General features: G+C 49.8%; 1 long non-coding RNA gene across 1 annotated transcript in view; it reads right to left on the bottom strand.

The window, feature by feature from the left end:
- Nucleotides 1–764: 764 nt before the first annotated feature.
- LOC116183191 (uncharacterized) overlaps nt 765–19,808 on the bottom strand; it is a 53,949-nt gene continuing 34,905 nt past the window's right edge. The window contains exons 2-3 of the long non-coding RNA XR_014950424.1: nt 9,424–9,517; nt 765–9,122 (exon numbers count right to left, since the gene is read on the bottom strand). This is a non-coding gene — a long non-coding RNA (uncharacterized LOC116183191). The remainder of the gene's footprint in view (nt 9,123–9,423; nt 9,518–19,808) is intronic.

Genomic DNA, 19,808 nt, shown 5'->3' on the forward strand with positions numbered 1-19,808 from the left:
GGTCCCCAGGGCAGGGAGACACCCCTGGGCAGCCCCTCCGGCCCGCACAGGAATCTGTGTGTGGTGAGAAGTGCTGCACCCTCCCGAGTGGTCTGCCCCGCTCCCCCGGGTGGCGCATGTCACCCCAGAAGTGTGGCTGGCCTTGGGGTTGGGGGCACCGCAGTGTCCCTGAGCATCCCCACGGCACCACAGCAGGGTTTGTGTGTGGTGGGAGTAGTGCGTTTCCTATGGGGTGGGGCGGCACCTGCTCCCCCTCAGGTGGCACGTGTCACCCCCAGAAGTGTCGCTGTCCTTAGGGCTGGGGACACCCAAGTGTCCCTGAGCATCCCCACGGCCCCACAGCAGAGTTTGTGTTTGGTGGGAGTAATGCATTTCCTATGGAGTGCATGGGGTGGGGCGGCACCTGCTCCCCGTCAGGTGACACATGTCACTCCCAGAAGTGTCGCTGTCCTTAGGGCTGGGGACACCTCACTGTAGGGCTGGGGACACCCCATTGTCCCTGAGCATCCCCACGGCCCCACAGCAAGGCTCATGCAGTGTGTGTGAGGCAGGATGGTTCCTGTCCTGACCCAGGTGACATGTCACCCCCAGAAGTGTCGCTGTCCTTAGGGCTGGGGACACCCCAGTGTCCCTGAGCATCCCCACGGCCCCACAGCAAGGCTCATGCTGTGTCCCCATGCAGTGTGTGTGAGGCAGGGTTGTTCCTGTCCCCAGCCAGGTGACATGTCACTCCCAGAAGTGTCGCTGTCCTTAGGGCTGGGGACACCTCACTGTAGGGCTGGGGACACCCCATTGTCCCTGAGCATCCCCCCGGCCCCACAGCAGGGCTCATGTTGTGTCCCCATGCAGTGTGTGTGAGGCAGGGTGTTCCTGTCCCCACCCAGGTGACACATGTCACCCCAAGAAGTGTCGCTGTGCTTAGGGCTGGGGACACCCCAGTGTCCCTGAGCATCCCCCCGGCCCCACAGCAAGACTCTGCACCAACCACCTGCACCTCTCTGCTCAGTGTCCCCTTGTGCCAGAGCCACATCCCAGCCGTGGGGCAGGGACGGTACAAAGGGGGATGGCGGGGGGCTCAGGGCGCTACGCTGTTGTTTTTCCAGTCAGCTGCAGCACTTGAGCTCCAAAGGCTTTGTAGCTTTTGGGCTCGGCGCTGTTTTGCTTTGCGCTGATCCACGGCCGTCCCTCGCTGCCCGGGGGCTCTGCAGGGTGGGTTTAGGGCTGCGGGCAGGAGACCAAGCCCTGCTCTCCCCAGTGCGGGGGAGCCACGAGGAGCACAGTGCCACAGGAGAGCTTCCCATCCCTGCGAGTTAAACCTTCCGGGGAAGAGAATCCAAACACTGGTTACATAAAACAAAATTTAAGGCAAATTAAAAATATATATATCCATTACCCACACGCGCTTTCCCCGCTGCCCTCCTCCTCCTCACCCTCTCCCCTTCTCCCCCTCCCACTCCCGGAGCCGGGAGCATCGGCACTGATGCAATGTTGGCGTAATTGGAGTATTCAGGCTGCTATTTTGTACCTGCCTGTTTATTTGAGAGACAGCCTCAACCTCCTAATGAACGCGTCTGAATATTTATCTGCTGCTCCTGAATGGTGCATTTGTGTTTCAAATGCTTAACTGTTATTTTTATTTAGCTGCAAATTGCTGTTTTTATTTCACTGGGGTACCTGCTTGGAAATTGCTCTAGCATGCGGTTAATGCTGAGCTGTTTTTTGTTTATTTCTGAATTCTTTTTTAATTAATCCTGTGCTGATAAAAGTGTAAGGACTGGCTCCGCAGTTCCCTTCTAGCTTGTCATGGAGCTAATGTGGAATCAACCTCAAAAGGAACTGGCTCACATGGAGGAATGAGGAATCCCAGCCAGCTGGGATGGTAGAGGAAAAATGGGCAGAACCCTGGGAGATGGGAAACCCCAGTGAGCAGGGGCAGCTCTGTTCTCTTATGATACACTTGAAGGTACCTGTACCAAGTAGCAACATTTCTCAGAAATCTCTTTTTTTTTTTTCTCCTCCTAGAAGGTTTCCTCCCCTCCTCAGCAGCAGAAGCTTGGTCCCCAGGGCAGCACACTGCGGGATGGAGATGGGTCATACTGGTGCCTTGAGCCTTTTCCCTTGGATAAAATCCTGCCTTGGACAGGGTGCTGACCTCTCCTTGGAAAGAAAACATGCCTGGGACCAGTTCCCAGCACTGTCACCAGCTGGTAAGGGGCACCCTCAACACAAGAGCCAAAAAGACCTCCTCCCTTCCCATTCCCAACTAACTGTGGTGCAGCACTTTGCATAAAGGACTTCAAGAAGCTTCTGGCTGACAGCACCTATGGAACAAGACTGTCCTTGTGAATAAATCCTTTGTGATATATTTGACTGCCCAGGTTTTAGGCTAGCAGAAGGTTTGGGCTGTACAGTCAACTTGAAAAGTTGTGTTGGTTTTTGTAGGTTTTTTTTTTTTTTAATTAAAGAACAAAGCAATAAAAGAAGAAAAAGAATGGAAGGAAAAGTAGGGTGAACGTATTTTTGGAGCAAGGTGAGAGGTGGGTGAGTGAGGAGAACACAAGGAAACCCCAAATGCCACTTTTGTGATGCTACTGCTGAAGATGGAGAGTGTTGATTTGGAGTCCTCAGATCCAAAGTGCATTGCTGGATCCAGGTTAGGCTGTGCAGGATGGCAGGAAAATCCGGCAGCAGAGTCTTGCATCCAGCAATAGCTGCCACAAGAGACCATGAGCAAACTGGACCCCCAGAACTGGGTCATATCTGGGGTTGGTTGGACCTCACCTCCAAGCTGATTTCAGTGGGAAGGGCTTTGTGCATCCACTGCCAGTGGAGGGGCTGTGGGCACAGCCCCCCAGTGTCCCTGTGCCCTCTTCCCCATGCTTTTGAATCCTGGGGTGCTGCCAGGCTGCTCTGACCTGCTCCATCAGAGATGATCTGTGTCTGGTGCTGGTTTGCCAAGAGGACCCATTGCTGGCATCATCATTGACACCCCTCAGGTGCTGAACCACCTGGGCACATCATTGCCACTGGCTGACATCTCACAGCTGCCCAGGGCCCAGCTTTCCCTCTCCTTTTAAATCCCAGCTCTACGCCTGATAAGCATCCTGGTGTGGGCTATTTGATTTTGTCCATGTTAGTTTTCTGCTCTGTACCCCTCAGAAGGACCCCAAGGGGCAGGATGAGATTAGGAAGTGCATTACTCCATCCCTTTGTGGGGTGGCCTTTGAAAAGCCATCTCCATTTCCTTCCCTGCGTATGAAATGTGACACTGTCACCCCAAAAGTAAAGGGGAGCTCCCAGCACAACAGAGGAGATTTACTGCTGGAATTTGCAGGAAGATGCAAAGGAAGGGGGGTTCAGGCCTCGCCCCTCCCTTTCAGCTTTCAAACTTCTGGGTGCAGAAACAGAGAGATGTCAGCATCCCTGAAAGATCTGGGGGTGTTAAAGACATGCGAGAAGGAAGAGAAGGAACGCGGCTGTGTCCCCCCGCCCCCGCCGCTCTCCATGGGGACCAGCAGCAGTGGGGGAGCAACGAGACCACAAATGGGAGGCAGGAGGGAGCCTGCAGTGAACGTGAAAAGATGGAGGGGAGGACAGAGCCTGCTCCTGCCACGGGTTATTTCTTTTAATGAAGGAAAGAAGGAGAAACCCTCAGCAGAGGCGTAAGGAGGGGAAAAGGTGCAGGAAGGGGAGGGGGAGAGAGCCACAGGCAGGAGTCCATGGCTGCTGGGATCGGCGCGGCTCCTCAGTTCGCAAACACATTCACGCTCCACCGCATTGACGTCTCGGCGCGTTTTCCAGGCAGATGCTCCAGCCCCGCTGGCAGAATCCCCTCGGAACCCCCAAACCCGAAGGCGATTCCCCCGCATGCAGAGGGACGCGGGGGGTGTCGGAGGGGCCTGGGCTGCGTTCGGGGGTTCCCTCGGCCGGGGCAGGGAGGGGAGCGGGTCCCGGTGCCACTAGATGGCAGGCGGCCCCGCGCCGAGCCCGCTCCCGCCGCGTCCCGGCCCCGGCGCGGGGCCCCCGGCTCCCCGGCATCCCCGCTGCGCTCTGCGAGCAGCGCCCGGGACAGGCTTTCCGTGCCGGCATCCCTTGGAAAACCGAGGGGCACCCGAGACCGAGCCAAAAGCTCTTTCGCAATGCGAGGCGACGGCGGGGACAGTCTTCAGAGGCTCCGACGCCTTCCCGAGACAAAATCCTGCCTTTCCCTTCCCTCCCGCCTGCGCTTTTGGTTTCCTTGTGTTTTTCTTTCCTTGTTTATTTTCCCCTATCCCTCTCCAAAGGGCTGCCTGCTTTTCCCTAGCCCATTTCAAGCCTCGGGATTGCAAAATCAGACAGATGCACCCTCCGAACGCAGGCTGAGCTGCAGCAATGTGCACACAAGGTCCAAGCTGATTTCCCAGCACTGGGGAATTTTTAGGTTGGCAGTAAACTAGGCAGGGCCTGAGGCAGTCTAATAAATAGCTTCACCTGGCTTTCCTCTACAGGACTGTATTTTTTCAACCTTTGAAACAGTGTGACTGCATCCAGCCTGCTCCTAGGGCACAGCCCCCAGATCCTGTCTTCTCCCAAGGAAAAATGGTGAGACAAATACCTGGCCCTCATCCAAACCCATGGCACAGAGCAAGCAGATAACCACCACAGGATAAATCCCTAGGCCCTGTCATCATCTCTGGGGGTCAAGCTGGCTGCAACAACCACCTCTAATTTTAGTGTGTCCCTCCTCCCGTGAGCCATTCCAAGGGTGATGCTGCTCTGTCCCTGGGCTACCTGCAGGGAAGGATGTTCTGAGGGTCCATCTGCATGTGGAATTTCCATGTGCTTTACTATCATCACCCCTGTGCTGGGTACGAAGGATTGGAATATTTGGTGTGTGCGTGTGGGAGATCTTCTGGATGTTACTGAAACTCACCCCCTCCTGGGACAGGGCTTTTTTTAGACTGAAATAGGAAGCACAAACCTCACCCTGAGCTTCCTCTAGGGTTTGGTTCTTCCTAGAGTTTTGTCCTTACTGGAAATTTCTTTTCTGCACCTCTGGCCTGGATCCAGCCAAATGCTTAAGCACAGGCTTAGCTTCAAACCTGCATTGTCACAGTGTCCTCTTGGATGGGTTGGATTGTCCTGGTCCTCCTCACCTTGGAAAAGCTCATGCTTCTCCATGCTCCTGCTGTGAGACGATGGCAGTGGGAAGAAGGAGTATCAGCCTGCTTTGCTTGTGCACCAACCAAAAAACTAACCCTGTACGTGTGCAGGAAGAGAGTTATCAAGTCTGTGAGGGCATAGGAATGCTGCACGTTTGGGGTCCCAAGGCATGAGCACCTGCAGTCCTGTTGTCCACAGCTCAGCCCATCCTCATCCTCTCTGCTCTTCTCACCAGGGGAAGGTCAGGTAATGCTTAAACTGACAGTAGTGCCAGTGAATATTTGATACTGGCTGAAATGGCCAAGCAAAATCACAGCTGCTGTCACCAACAGGGACTCAAAAATTTGCTTACATATCAATGACAAGCCACAACACCCATTCTCCATGGACTGGGACCACCAAAAATGTCTGATCCATTTGGTCACACCCTCCCCACAGCTTGCACCCTGATGATCTCCCAGGTCTGGCTGTGTTAAGAGCTCTAATGGAAATTCATTATGATTTCCCGACCCTTCCCCTGCCATGAATTTAAATTCCTCAAACCCTAATGCAAGGAATTGAAGAGCATATTGATTAAGGGCCTTTTATGGATGTCTTGCAGAGCATATTAAAAATTATTTAAAACTTGCATTCCAGTATTAATGACTCTTATCTCTGGCACTTTGCAGCAATTCAGTCTTGACTTTTAATTGAAAATCTTTAGTTAAGACAAATTCTTACAGCCATGGAAGATGAAGTGTTCCTCCAGGTATTTGCCATGGAGGGGCTTTCAACCTCAAAGTTCCCAAGTTCCCAAAGTGGCTGTGAAATTCTAGAGAGGAGTCTCTGTCCTCCAAGTGGGTGGGTATGGGTTGTTCTCTGAGGAGCCAGGTCTTTGGGCTTTCTCTCTAGGTGCTGCAGAATGGATCTTTCACTGCTCCATCGCTCAAAGCAATGACATGGCAAAGATTAATAACCTCCTTCAAAAGGGCAGTCACTGCATCCATGTGCAGAAAAATGTGGCACCTCAGGGCTGGTGGTGCTCTTACATCCCACCTCCAACAGCACCAGTGAATATCCACGAGCCAAACAAATCTGAGCCAATTACTGCTGTCACCAGGTCAAACACCCCGTGCCTCCTTTGTCATGTTTTCTTCTGCCTGTGCATCTGATCCCAGGGGGCTTCTTCCCAGCCATGAAGCTTGAAAGATCACCTTAGCTTGAAAACACCCCCAGAGAGGGTGTGGCATTTTGTAGAAGGAGCAACAAGAGATGTCACTTTGGGACTGTTAGTACCTTGGTGGGGACAGCACTTAATTTAATGTTTGCTGGCTCCATGGTGGCTGACAAAGAAGCCAGGAGTCTGCACTGTGGTTTGGTGTAGGAAACCAAGATCTTGCATGTTACTGAGCCTTGTGTTACCTTCTTGCTCCATGCCTGGAGCCTTCAACATGACAGGGGAAGGGGCTTTGTCTTTCCAATCCCTTTGGCTCCAAGGAGAAACAAGTCCTCAATAAACGCATCTCTGAATCTCCTCTGAAAGGAAATCAGTATTTTCCATCCAGTCTCTGGTGGGACAGGATGTTGAACACCAGTCAGTGCCTTCATCCCCCTGCATGGGCCTGGAGCCAGGGGAACTCCAAGACAACAGGGGTTTCCAGGTCACATCAGCACAGGATAGGAGAGTCCCCCCATGCATCAGAGGGGACCTCTGACCATAACAGCAAGGAATCAGTACTGGCCACGACCTGCTGTGACTCTGGTTTAAAAAAACCTTCCTGCATCCGCTTATTGCACGCTAAATGATTGTTTGATTTTTTTATGACTGCATGTAAAACATGAACCAGCTGGGACCCCAAGTGCTTCTCTCCACCATGAGTGGCTTTCCTGTAAGCCTCATCAAAGCCACCCTTCACCAGACACTACCCCGGGGACTGAGTTGTCCCTTCAGCCCATCACATGTGCAGTACAGCTGCTCTTCTTATGCATGGGGGAGTTGGAACTGGATGATCTTTATGGTCCCTCTCAACCCAAATCACCCTGTGATTCTGTGATTTACATCCTGAGGAGTCACAACCACCAATGACATTCAGGTGGTGAATAACCATTACCCCAAGGAAGGATATAAAGAGAAAATATTTTGCCAGATGCTGCAATGTTTTTCCTTAAATATTCCTTCTGTTCCTTGTCTGGTTTTAGTTTCTTGATGCCATCCTTGTCCCATCTTCTGAAGAGTTAGAAATAAGCAGAGTTTTACTTTCACATCCAAAGGAGGTCCATTCCTCCTTTTCTCCCAGCTGGTAAAAGTGCTGCTTCATAACTGACTGTGCCATTGTGGTGTTTTACAGGGCAATAGAGTCCACTCAACTTTCCAAGGATTTTTATGGTTCCTGTTGCTGATTTTTCCTTGTGAGTCACGCAGCTATTGGTTTGATTCTCTGGGTCAAGTGCTTGGCTGGAAACCATGGGGTTCATCAGACTGCACGCAAACCAAGTCGTTGTCCCTGTGATGTCCAGAAGTTAAAAATCATGAGCTAAACTATCAACACCTGAGCTGAGGCATCCTCCAGGCCCAATGTCCACATATTGGCCTAACTTTTTCAGATTTTTAACCAACAGTAAAAGCTATAAACTCCAAGGGTAGGCAGGAGTGCATCACCTATACCTTGACTATCTTAAGGTGTTTGGTGATGTAGTTGGGTGTATGAAGAGCACCTTGCCAAAGACCACCCAGGCTTTCCAAGTTGTGGTGTTTTGTGCACATGGAGAGAACTGAGTACAGCCCTCATTAAAGAGTCCATCAAATAACAAACACATCCTTCTCCTCCCCAGACTCCAGTGTCCACAGATGACAATGGCACTACCAAAGGACTTCCAGCAGGCAGTGAGTTATGATTAAAATGGTGGCTATTTATAATAAATGGAGCATTCCGATGGAAAAGTCCCGTTAACTCTCCTAATTGTGCCCCGGGGTGGCTGTGTGCTCTGGGACACCCCACCCTCGTTGTTGTACCAGAGCACTGTACATCATCTTCCAATATCATGATGAAGCAACTTTAGTTTTGCTTTGAGAAAAGGGTTTTGTTGATCAAGGAGAAAGCAAGACCCTAGCCTCTTCCTATACCCCTTCCATTTTTGGTTGTTTGGGTTTTTGTTTTGGTTTTTGGTTTTTTCATTTGAATGGAAGGCTGGAGTTGCTTTTCTACGCACAAAATGAGGATGCTGGTGGAAAGCTTTGCAGAGATGGTACATTTTATGTCCAGCAGTCCCAGATCTCAAAAACCCAGGCCAAGATGATTCTTTCCTTATCCCTCAAGTGCTCAGCAGCAGGAGGTAGTAGCTGGGATGGAAATGACCTGCAAGTAAAGAACCACTTGGAGGATGCCACAGCTAAAGCTGAAGAAAACCCACACAACACCATGTGATGTTTTTATGCTGGGGATTCTGAGGGTTTTTTTGAAAGTCTGATGTGTTTCCTGAGTAGATACACAGATGCATTGCTATAGAATTAGGATTCTTCAAAACTGACACCTACACACAGAAGGATCTCACCTTCCCAATGACCCCTGTGACTCAACCCAGACACTCCTCACTACTTAGGGCAATTCAGAAGACAGAAGTGAAGTGTTGTAACTTGAACTCATCTCTAATTATCTGGAATTTGTTCACACTAAATCAAACAGAGTGAAAAGTTCTACAAGGATAGTCTATAATTCATGATTCTGTTGATTTCTCTCCTAGGCTACAGTGACATCAGTAAATAACAAAAGACTTTATCCTGTCAAAAAAATCAAGGGGGAGATTTCTGAGGAACTGGGCAAATGCTCTCCAAGGGACATGAAAACTGCAGCAGCCTGCCATCACCCTGTGAGAAAAATAGAGTGAAAGCACATGAGATTTAACTCATAAAAAATGTCGGTTTAATGCAGATTTGTGTTTTTACATTGTAGCATCTGGAGTTTCCAACGAGTGTGACCACATCCTCCTTGGATTCAGCTAGCCTTTAAGAGTGAACCACAAAGGAAGAACAGAAATTACTTATTTAGGGACAAAGAAAGGCTTTTGTTTTCTGTTATTTTACACAATGCCATTCTGACAGAACCCTGCTTATTCTGGGACCTGTGTTATGGAAGCAGATCCTCCTTGTCCCAAAGGACATATCCCAGTCTTCCATCTTTAGGACTTATTCCATTCCCCTGCCTTTGAGACGAGGTAATAGTATTTTCCTAACACAATACTATTGTGGTTTTATACTTCTACAGCATCTGAATAACGTGGCAGAAGAAGAAGACCAAATCTCACCTGCTTTTTTTCTCTTCAAGCTAGTGACAGACCATATCAGAGCGTCCGTGATTTTCCATCTCTCAGCCCCCAGCAGCACCTGTCAGCAGCCCATCTGTTGGAGAGAAAACCCATTTGGCTCTGCTCTGTAGTTATTTAAGGAGAGAGACAACAAATGCTTACGTCATTCAGGAGCCTGATTCCTGGGGGAAACCATCAGGTTTTGATTTTTAACACACACCAAACTTGAGCGTTGCCTGGTGGCACAAAGCTGATGGGATAGGAATGTGTTCCCATGCTCCCAAAGCTGTGTTTTTTCCCACAGCTCCACTTCCCACATTCCAAGTTCAGCAGTGCCCTGTAGGGACAGTGGCCCTCAGAAGTGGCCTTTTCCCCCAAGACAGGGGTGGAGAAGAACACCAAGGTTTTGTGCTGGGCCAGACAGTCAAGAGGAAGAATCACCAGCAGAATCAGCAGCTTTTTTCCTAGAGGAGTATGAATCAAAGCCAGCGAGCTCCTGGCTGCTGCCTTGGTGTCCAGTCCAGGAAAAGAGAGAGAGTTGGTGGCAGCAGGGTTGGGCCATGAATGTGGGAAGATCTCTGAAGGAGGGAGAGACTTGAAAGCAGGAAAGTGAAGCTCAGAGGGATGTGCTGAACTCACTCTAGACTGGGTGGGGCAGAAAACCAAACCATGAATCAGCTCCCGAGCACTGGAAAGAGGCTGGTCTTGGCCATTTGGAGTTGGCTGCCACTGACTCCTCTCATGGCCAGTCTGTCCAGCACAAGCTGGACAGGATGTGTCTGGCAAGGGGCCTGCTGAAGGGGATGAAATCACCATGCTGAGGCTGCCTGAAACTTCCTGCTGGAGCAGGAGCACCACTCATCACTTCTCAGGTGCCTTCCCATCTCCCAGCTATCCACCCTCCTGGGAAAGGTAGGGCAGCTGAAGTGTGTGCTGGGTTAGTAAAGGAAGGTGCACCATTGTACTGATTGTTGATTTTTTCCCCTAAAGGATGTAAGAGCATAAAGGGCTGGAGCAATGAACCACAGCTCTGGAGAACCAAAACCATCATGGGTGTCTGTGGCTGTCTCCCTGTTCTGTAGGAACCAGGAAGGATGAATCAGGAAGCAGGACAGCCTCTTCAGTCATGGGATGGGGAGACACCAGATGGAAATGGACCAGTGGAGAGGTGGCCTTGAGGGACAGAGAGCTGAATCCATGAAAATCAGGAAGCTCTGCCTGGCTTCCAATGGGAACTTGGAGAACATCAAGGAACAAGATCTTCCTGCAAGTCCTGTCCTATTTCTCCACAGGGACTGACCTGGGCCCTTTGCTCAGACCTACCAGCTCTGCCTCATTGTTCTTTGTGTAGGTGAGTTGAGTTGCTCATGAGTCCAGTATGTGGGATGCTCTTTCAGTGAGTTTCATAGGCAGGAGCATAAGCCAGGGCAGTCCTGCCCTTATTATGAGCAGAGAGCATTATTATGGATGTTACAAAGAGTGGGGAAATACGGCCATAGGTCAGGAAAGGTTGGGTGAGTATCCAGCAGAAAAGGGCAAACTCAAGACAGTTTGCACAGAATTCCACAGCTATTTTGAGGTTTGGAGCAGGAAGAGAAGAAAGATGGATAAAGAACTTGGGGAAGATGAGCCTGGGCCAGCTGCAGGGCATCCCAGCAGGGAGGTTAGAAGAGCAGCAGAGAGATCTTATGGTAGGTAATCTTTCAAACAGTGCAAAATCTTTAGAAACAATACAACAGTCACTTTATATCAGGTTAAGTATTTGGTTCTTGTAGCCCTGGTGTTTACATCTGGCCCTAAAACTCAAACTACTGCACTTCCTGATGCTGATGGCTTTAGGTATCTTGAAAATCTCATATATCTTCTGCAGTATAATTGGTCTAAAACATGTTTTCCTTGTTTTTCTGGTGCCAGCACCAGTCACAGCTCCAAGTTTTGTAACCTGCTTGTTTACACTGTTTCAAGCAAATCAGAGTCAAGCCTCTGAATGTTGTGGTGCCTTTCACATTCTTCTTTCAGTCTTTTTTTCCTGCCTTTCCCACCCCATCCATGACAGGGGAAGCACTGTTCTTTCCATGCTCCTTGGTTCTGTGTTCGAAGCAGTCACAGAAAAAGTGACAATTAGGAAAGAAAGAACCTTCAGTATCTGCTTTGGCAGGCACAACATATCCCATTGCTGGGCTGCAGCAAGGCAAAGCAGCTGCTTGCCTGGGTCGGATGGAGATTTCGCTGCCTTGTATTGTTGGATCTCCCCAGAGAGCCTGGTGCTCTGCCACGCTGCAGAGGCAGTGAAACCCCAACATTAAAGTCAAGCAGTGCACATTTATAGCAGTCCTGCAAGGAGCAGGGAGTTGGACTTGTTGATCCTTTTTATTTTTCACTTTTAGGGTGCTGAGGCCCTGGCACAGGGTGCCCAGAGCAGCTGTGGCTGCCCCTGGATCCCTGGAAGTGGCCAAGGCCAAGCTGGACAGAGTTTGGAGGAACCTGGGATGGTGGAAGGTGTCCCTGCCCTTGGAAGGGGGTTGGAACACAAAGATCTTTGACGTCTTTCCAACCCAAACCATTCTAGGATCCTTCTGGGACCCTTCCAACCTGAGATATTCTATGATTTCAGGATGCTCAACTGCAATTCAGAAAACAATAGTGATTAGAAGCAAATAATAAGGTTAGATGAGTTAATATTTGGGAGATCAAGTAACCTGGGGCAAGGTAACAGACATCAACTTCATCCTTCCCACATTATTGTGCTCTCTAAAAATGGTTTAAAGGTTGCTAAGCAATGTCATTGTTTTTCCCCCAAAACGGAAGGAGCATAGCAGAAGTGAACGAGTTCACTGCAGTAGAACTGAACTTGTATAAAATCTAAATATATATGTATATATAAATATATATAAACATTGCTGCTGAAGATTTCTATTTCTTAAAGGCAGCTGAAAAATCTAATGAAAGCCAAGATCCTTATTTCATGTCATTTGAAGTCTTCTGGATCAGCCAAGGTGGACCTGCAACCCCTTCTCCAGGTCTTACCTGGTCCTGGTTCAGTGTCCACGGCTGTTGCTAAATGCTGCATGAAGCCCCATTTTCTTCCTTTTTCAGTCTGTGGAAAATGAACCAAAATCTCCACCCCAGATGATAAAAAAGAAAATCTTATCAAAGCACAACTTTATGAAGGGCAAGGCAGACAAAGAGAGTGGGAAGAAAGAGAAGATAATGTCCTAAGTCATTAAACAAGTCTAATTTTCCCACACCATTGCTTCTCCCTCCTCATTTTTACGAGGCAGCAACCAGCCCCTTGCTGTCAACACATCACCTCTGTGTTTGGTGGGTGAAAAGGGGAGGGGTCTGGGTCTGAAGATCCCTCTGGAGCTGTCTGCTAGTCCCTTCTGTGCCTGCTGGTCACCTCTCTCATTTCCTCAAGACCTCATTTCCTCTGGTGCCTCCACAGCACCACAAGTCTAGAGAGGACCTAAAATCACCATTTTCATTTTCATGCCACAAAAGGGAGAATCTCCCAAGCAGACTTTTGGGACCATAGAAGTGTGGGAGTGACACAACAAAACAGCAGATGCCAGAGGATAAGAGATGAGGACTTAAAATTATCCTGTTCCGTCTCACAAGGACAGCGAAAGGAGACTGAGGTGCTCAGCAGAAAACTCCCAGGAGGACAGGAGCCATCAGCACTTACTGGAGGTTTCACCTGCCTCCCTGAGGTGAGGAGCAGGCAGCACTGGAGACATGGAATCATGTGGAGCTGGTGCTGCCAGCTCCCTGCAGCTCATCCGTGTATTTCACCCCTCCAGATTTCCTAGTATTTGTTCTCCTGTTCTGGGAAGAGTCGAGAGCTGCAAGAGGCCCAGCTCACAGGGGTGTTTAGAGAAAGGAAAGACCATTGTGTGAAAGACTTTGGTATTTCAGGGTTTGTTTTCCTTCTGACACAGAACAAAACACCATGTCAAAATCCTCAGCAGGGCAAAATAGAACAACAAAAACAACAACAACAAAAACAACCACCAAAAAAACCAAATCAAACAAACCAAAAATATCAAGCAGTGGCATTGGGACGTGGCCTGTGGAAGTGTTTCTCTTCATTTTTGGGCTTTTCGATCTCAAGATCTACTGTTGTAGCTATTTCAGAAAAATTTTTAAAAAGGGGGAAAAATAAGGAAATAAAAGGAAATAAAAGCCACACTAGAGCAGAGAAGAGAAGCCTTTCTTGTGCCAGGGTCTGACCCTGCCTCGGTGGATTTTCTCCACACTGGCACCAGGATCAGTGTCTCCCCAACTTCCACCCTTGGTGAGATGCAGAGCTGCAAAGGAGCCTCCAAGTTTTAAGCAGGAAAACTTGGGAACGGGCAGTGCAGCCACTCTGTGTGACATCAGCAGAGCTGTTTTGCACCAGCGTTCTTAGAGCAGGACTTGGACCAAGCAGCCTCTAAATTTCAGAAAGGTGGGATGTAAGGGTTGGATCCCAGCAACAGAACTGGGGGAAAGCCGCTGCTCTGGGCGGTGTTTGGGTCAAATGCTCTCACTCCAGGGGCTCCAAGCCCAGCCTCCTCGCTGGCCTGGGGGTTCATGTCGCTCCTCACGCTTTCAGCCCCTGGCAGGGGTATGTTTTGGGGGTGTCTGGGTGAGTTTCCCGGTGGGGCAGCCCCGGGTGCCGATGCCTTCCCCGGCGGCAGAGAGCAGCCCGCCACCAGCTCTCTCCCCGCGCTCGCCTTGCGCTTGGCACCGCTCCCGGCCGCCTTTCACTGCCGCCTTTTCATTCGCCTTAATTCACTGCGTTTCCTTTCTTGCTCCTTGCGAGGAACAGAGGGAGAGCTTGTTCCAGCAGACGGGCCCCATCCGCCCCACCCGGCTCCGCTGGAGCGAGGGCTGGAAAAGCGGGATGCGGGCGAAGGGGGATCTCCCACCCCTGCGGGGCCCCCGCGCCGCTTCCCAGCAAATACGGTAAGAGCTCGGCCTAAAAATGCGAGTCTGATCTCATGACACAGGGTGGCCCTGCATTCCTCACCTCTGACATAACCCGCTGGGAGTGTGCTCCGCACAAAAACACAAACAAGATGTCCTGGCGGGCTGGCGGCGGGGGCCGGGCAGCTGGCAGATGTTCCGCGGAGCCCCCCGGCTGCCGCAGCTCCGGCACAGGCTGTACCCCGGCGGGGAGGGCTCGCCCACAGCCCGGGCTGCCAGCACAGAGCCGGCCGCTGCTGCCCGGGTGGGTGCCCGGCCTCTCCCCCGGCCCTCGGGAAGGTAACGTGCTGTGGTTCTGTGTCAGCTGGATGTCTTCCCAAAATCTCCCCTGGCATTTCGCTTGGACGATGCCCCAGGGCGTTTGTAAGGACTTTGCGGTGCTTTTGCAGGAGGCTGGTGGTTGTTTTGGTGGTTTTTGGTTTTTTGGGGGGTTTTTTTGCCTTGTTTTTTGTTTCTTTCTCTGTGTCCCTGGGCAGGCTGTGCTCTGGCTTTGCCTGGCTCTGCTTTGCCATGGTTTTCTGCCTCGGGGAGCCTCCCCCTCCCGCAGCAGCTCCACAGCGATTCCGAGGCCCTGTTTGCTGTGTGTCGTGCCCAACAGAGCCTGGCACCCAAAACCTGGGGTGCTGTGGGGAGCTGATTCCTCCCTGCACCCAGACTCAGCTCAGGCATGGGATGCTTTGCCAAGGATCACGTGGAGAACCCGAATCCCACTGCTGTAAACAGGAGGCTGTCTTTACTCCCAGCCAAGCCCTCCTTCAAAGCACAGCCTTGTCTGGAGCAGGAGCAGATCCTGCTCTCCCCTCTAGCCCGGCCACGCTGCACCACTTGTTTACTTTCTTCTGCAGATGCCCTAAACCTTGACAACGACCTATTTTCCCTTCTGTTACGCAAAGCTCCTTTCCTAGAAAGAGGCTTTGTAACGCTCGGTCCAAGCAGCCCAGCTTCTCCTCCATGTGTGCAAAAGCAAACTGTAAGAGCCTGGCAGGTTCAGCTCAGCTCCAGCACATCCAAAACCCACACAGGGATGAGTCAGGAGGCTCGGGCTGATGTTACCTGAAACCGTCCTGCAAGACAGCCCGGCCCCTTTGTGGGGAATCAGATAAGCCGTAAGGCAGTCTTCAAGTCCACTCCTCAAACTTTGCTTTTTATTAGTGCTTTTCATCCATCTCTTCCTTCTCCAGCATTCAACAAAGCTGTGAGACAGCTTTTTTCCCCATACATTCCTCTTTCTCACCTTACTTTTCACTAGCAGGGAAAACATCTGATTTTTTTTTTTTTTTTAATTTCACATTTTTAAAAAGGAAATTTAAAAAAAATCCTCCTTCCTCCACAATACTTCCAAGTTTTCATGATTGCTACTCGTCTGGCAGAGGACGCTTCACAAAAGAACACAAGACAAACAGTGGTAATGAGAAACAATAGTAGCAAGAGAATAAAAATTGTTTCAAATTTGCTCCTTCAGAGAACACAACGCTTGATCCCAGAGCAGAAGAGAGCCTTTTCTCATGGGGCCAAGGCTCTTTTCAGACACTCCTTTATCCTGGGGCTCTGATCCTTTCTTTTTTCTCAAGGAGGTGCTCTGGCCATGCTCAAGCTGTTGGCAGCATGGAGCTGTCTCCTCCTCCTCTCCCTGGTGATCACAAACAGCTCCTTCCACAATTCCTTCTACATCTCTAACCCACAGCCCAGCTTTTTAAGCTGACACGAAGTCAGGGATGGTTTATTTTAACATGCCAGGCTGTAACCTGAAGCTAGAGATACAAATTCAGCCTAACAAGTTTCCCTTGGCCAGCTAAGAGCACAGGTTAGAGATTAATCCACCAGCAGCAGATGGTCTGGGCTGGACTCTTGCTGCTTCCCACAGCTGCTCTTTCCTGTCCCCTCAGTACCTGCAGCCTGGCTTGGCTTCTATCCCTGCTCTTGCCTGGACAGGGACAGGCTGCTTTCCACAAAAACAAAAGCAGAATTTGAAGCCTGATGTGCTGGAGGCAGGCTCTGGCTGTGAGTGGCTCACAACACCAACACCCACAGGTGCACACTCGTGTTTTTCATCACTTGGAACCACCAGACTTTAACCCACTGCCAGTGACTCCCTGTGCCTCTGTTGTCTTGTCCATGCAGGGCAAGGATGATGGGGAGGGCTCAGTTTAAGCCAGAGAAGTTCTGCTGTGGGATTTATCCCCTGCTCAAACCAGTTTGGGGTGACACAGTGGGTGCAGGTCCTGGGGTAGGTAACACCCGTGCTCCTTGGGAAGCCCCTCATTAGAGGAGTGAGTGATCCCATACGTGACCTGGTCTCCTCTGGTTGTAAGAGTTCAGGCTGAACCCTTGGATGGGTTCTTGTGTCCCAGAAATAATAAATTTCCCCTTCTCTCTCTCTCTCCCTCCCCTCTATACTTGGCTGCCTGTTGGCACAAACCATGTCAGCTTCAACTCTTTGGGAATGAAAAGGTTCCAAAGCTGGAAATTATCCCTTGGTTCACAAACAGTGAACGGGAAGTGACAGAGAGACTATCTGATAACATCTGCCTGTTTTCCTGACAAAAATGCCAGGGACTACTTAATCCCAAATTGCTGATGAGTACTTTGGGGATGCTACCCATAACAGTCTATGCCAAATCCCCAATTTTCCATGCTTCTAGACCAAGAGGAAGCATCTAGACAGTCAGCAGGAGTAAAATGCATTATTTTAATTTACCTGGAGAGGTATAGATCAGGTGAGGAGGAGATGGACATTCCTTCCCACTTAGACCTGATAGGACATCTCTGGTCACACAGGAGCCATGAGGAAAGCTTTCCCTGCTTTGAGGATACTTAAGGGAATGGTGGCTATAAATGCACTGAGGGGTTGTACAGAACCCCACTTTCCACCTCTGGAATTAAAGAAAGCAATGGAATTAAAGGAAACCATGATTTTACTGGCAATTTTGAAAAGCATCACGTGGGGTATAAGGAAAAAACTTACACAGGGTCACCAGGACATTGTGACTTCCCAAATCCTCCTGCCTGGCTGAGTAGAGCTTTCCTGCTCCTCTCCCCCAGCCCTTGGCCAAGGCAGGGGTCTCACACATGACTGGAAAAAGTTTAATGCCCTTGAAGGAGGCAGCAGCCTACAAGATGGGTTTGTAGGAATTTTGTTTACTTATTGCAGCTGATTCCTTTGGGGTGAGATGAGCTGTGCTCTAAAAGGGTCGTTCCTGGCTGGAAAGGGAGATTTACCCAGGGGCTGCAGCTGTGACCCAGTGGAGCAGCAGACAGCCCTCAGCATCAGCCACTCTTAACTATCCCTGGGATCAGAAGGATGCAATAGGATCCTGTTTGTTTGGAGTTTTTTAGGTACCCAGGTGACCTGCTTGAAACTTAGTGACAGGACACAAAGCTGCTTTCAGTACCCACCAGTCTTCCTCCCTGAAATTCTTTCCTAAAGAAAAAAAAACATGATCCCTATGTCAACTGCATAAGCCCTGCCTGGAAACCCCATGGAATAAAGGGTCCTTGACTGGAGCTGTTCTTTGAGCTTTGATTTTCCCAAATCTGCTGGCAAGTTTTGAATGTGACACCAGGCTGAGGTGATCTGAAGTACAAGTGACCTTCCAAGGAATGGTATCCACTAAAGATATTTTATTTTTTGCCTGCTTTTAGGTGCAAACGAGTCAGGGGATGGCTGCTAGGCTGATTCCTATGCTTGCTTACACAGGGCACCTGGGATTTCCAGTGGCACAAGGTTTATTAGGGGTACTAACAATGTGCTGGAGCAGGGGCTGGGTTTTGTAGCTGATGTGCTGGTTTTGGTACTTTAGCCCGTAAGGATGAGTCAGGGAACAGCATCCACATCATCTGGTCAGTCCCAGCATCTCACAGGGACAGAAGGTAAAAGTTGGATGCTATGAACAGAGCAGGGCTGAGATGTTGGCAGGCACCTTTCCCACAAAGGCAGCACTAATATATTTCCGTTTGTTTTCCCCATTTTAAAACTGGAGTCAGCAAGTAAGGGAATGCCAATGTTAGGATTAAAAATAAAAATAAACTAAAATTGAAACAAAAAAGGCAAGAAAAGCCTTCTTTTGAGCATCCAGAAGGCACAGCAACCAGAGGGAAATAAACCACATCCCAGAGTTATTATCTTACTGTAATTCCGTGCACAGTGACAGGATAAATGGCCTATTCCTGGAAGTGCCCTTTCCATGGTTGCGTCTACAGGCTTGGATTTAAGGTCAGATTACCTGATTTAACAAACTGGAGAGTGTCAGCTGATCCCAGTAACCAACCAAGTGCCTGCTGTGCCTCCCAACCTTCTACCTCAGTGTCTGAAACCATCTCCCTAAACCAGCAGTTCTCAAACCTCAGTGTCTGGGCTGTGATTCAGCAGCATAAGGAACATCCCAAAATACAACCCCTAAAGTATTCAGGCATCAGCTAAAATCCATACATGGTCCCCATACTTGAAAATTCCTTTTTTTTGAGACTTTCAACATCCCAAAGCTTGAAATTGCCTTTCACATTGACTTCTAACTAAAGGATGTGAGTGGGAAAACACAGCCCTGTGTGTAGTCACTGCTGGACAGAAGAGCCCCACTGCTGCTTCCTCCATCAGGCAGGAAGGACCTTGAGGATGCTGGAAGGTCACATATTCCATTGCTATCTTGTTTTCCATGGAACTGCAGTCAAAGCTGAGGATCTAGCCCCTCTGGGCTCACTTAGGGCAAGTCCCTGACTTGCTGCCATCCCTTTGTTTCCCTGATGAGAAGTTGGTCAGCAAACTACTGATCCTCATTCCACTGGTGCGTCTGGAAATCTGATCAGCTTTGCTCTAGACCCAGGACCAAAACAGTGGCACTGCAAAAATCTGCCATTTTTAATTCTTCATTCTGATTTCCTCTTTCTGAGCCCAAATGTGTTGACAGTTGGATTTTCTCTTCCCTGAGTCTCCCAGGGCTGTAGGCATGCAACAGTGAGTGTGGGATTTAATGAGGTTTGTGCTGTTGGTTGATCCAGGGAAGGACTGATGTGGATAACAAGGCAATTCCTAAGACCTGCAAGGAGAATTGCATGGGCAGCACCATTGTGTTCAAAGAGCAATTTAGTTTCTAATACCTTTATAGAGTAAAACACAACTCCAGCCTTTGGAAGATGTGTGACATGGAGGATGCGGCCTGGAGCCAGTGACCCTGAGATCCTCAGCTGGATTGTGCCAGATGCAACAGGAGACTGGAAAACCTCAGGAATTTGCTTGGACCACATTCAGCTCTTTTCCTGTGGAGTCTGATAAAGCCTTAAACATCAGCAGGGCTGGGGACAGGTACAGGCACTGTCATCCACAGCAGGGATGGACCTAGCATGCTCTGCAGCTTTCAAACAGCCCTAAGGCAGTGCTTTTATTTCTCTCCCACTGATGAGGTGTAGAACTAAGAGCCTGG

Source organism: Lonchura striata, chromosome 2 (genome assembly GCF_050655825.1).
Source record: "Lonchura striata isolate lonStrDom1 chromosome 2, ASM5065582v1, whole genome shotgun sequence".
Taxonomy (NCBI): Eukaryota; Metazoa; Chordata; class Aves; order Passeriformes; family Estrildidae; genus Lonchura; species Lonchura striata.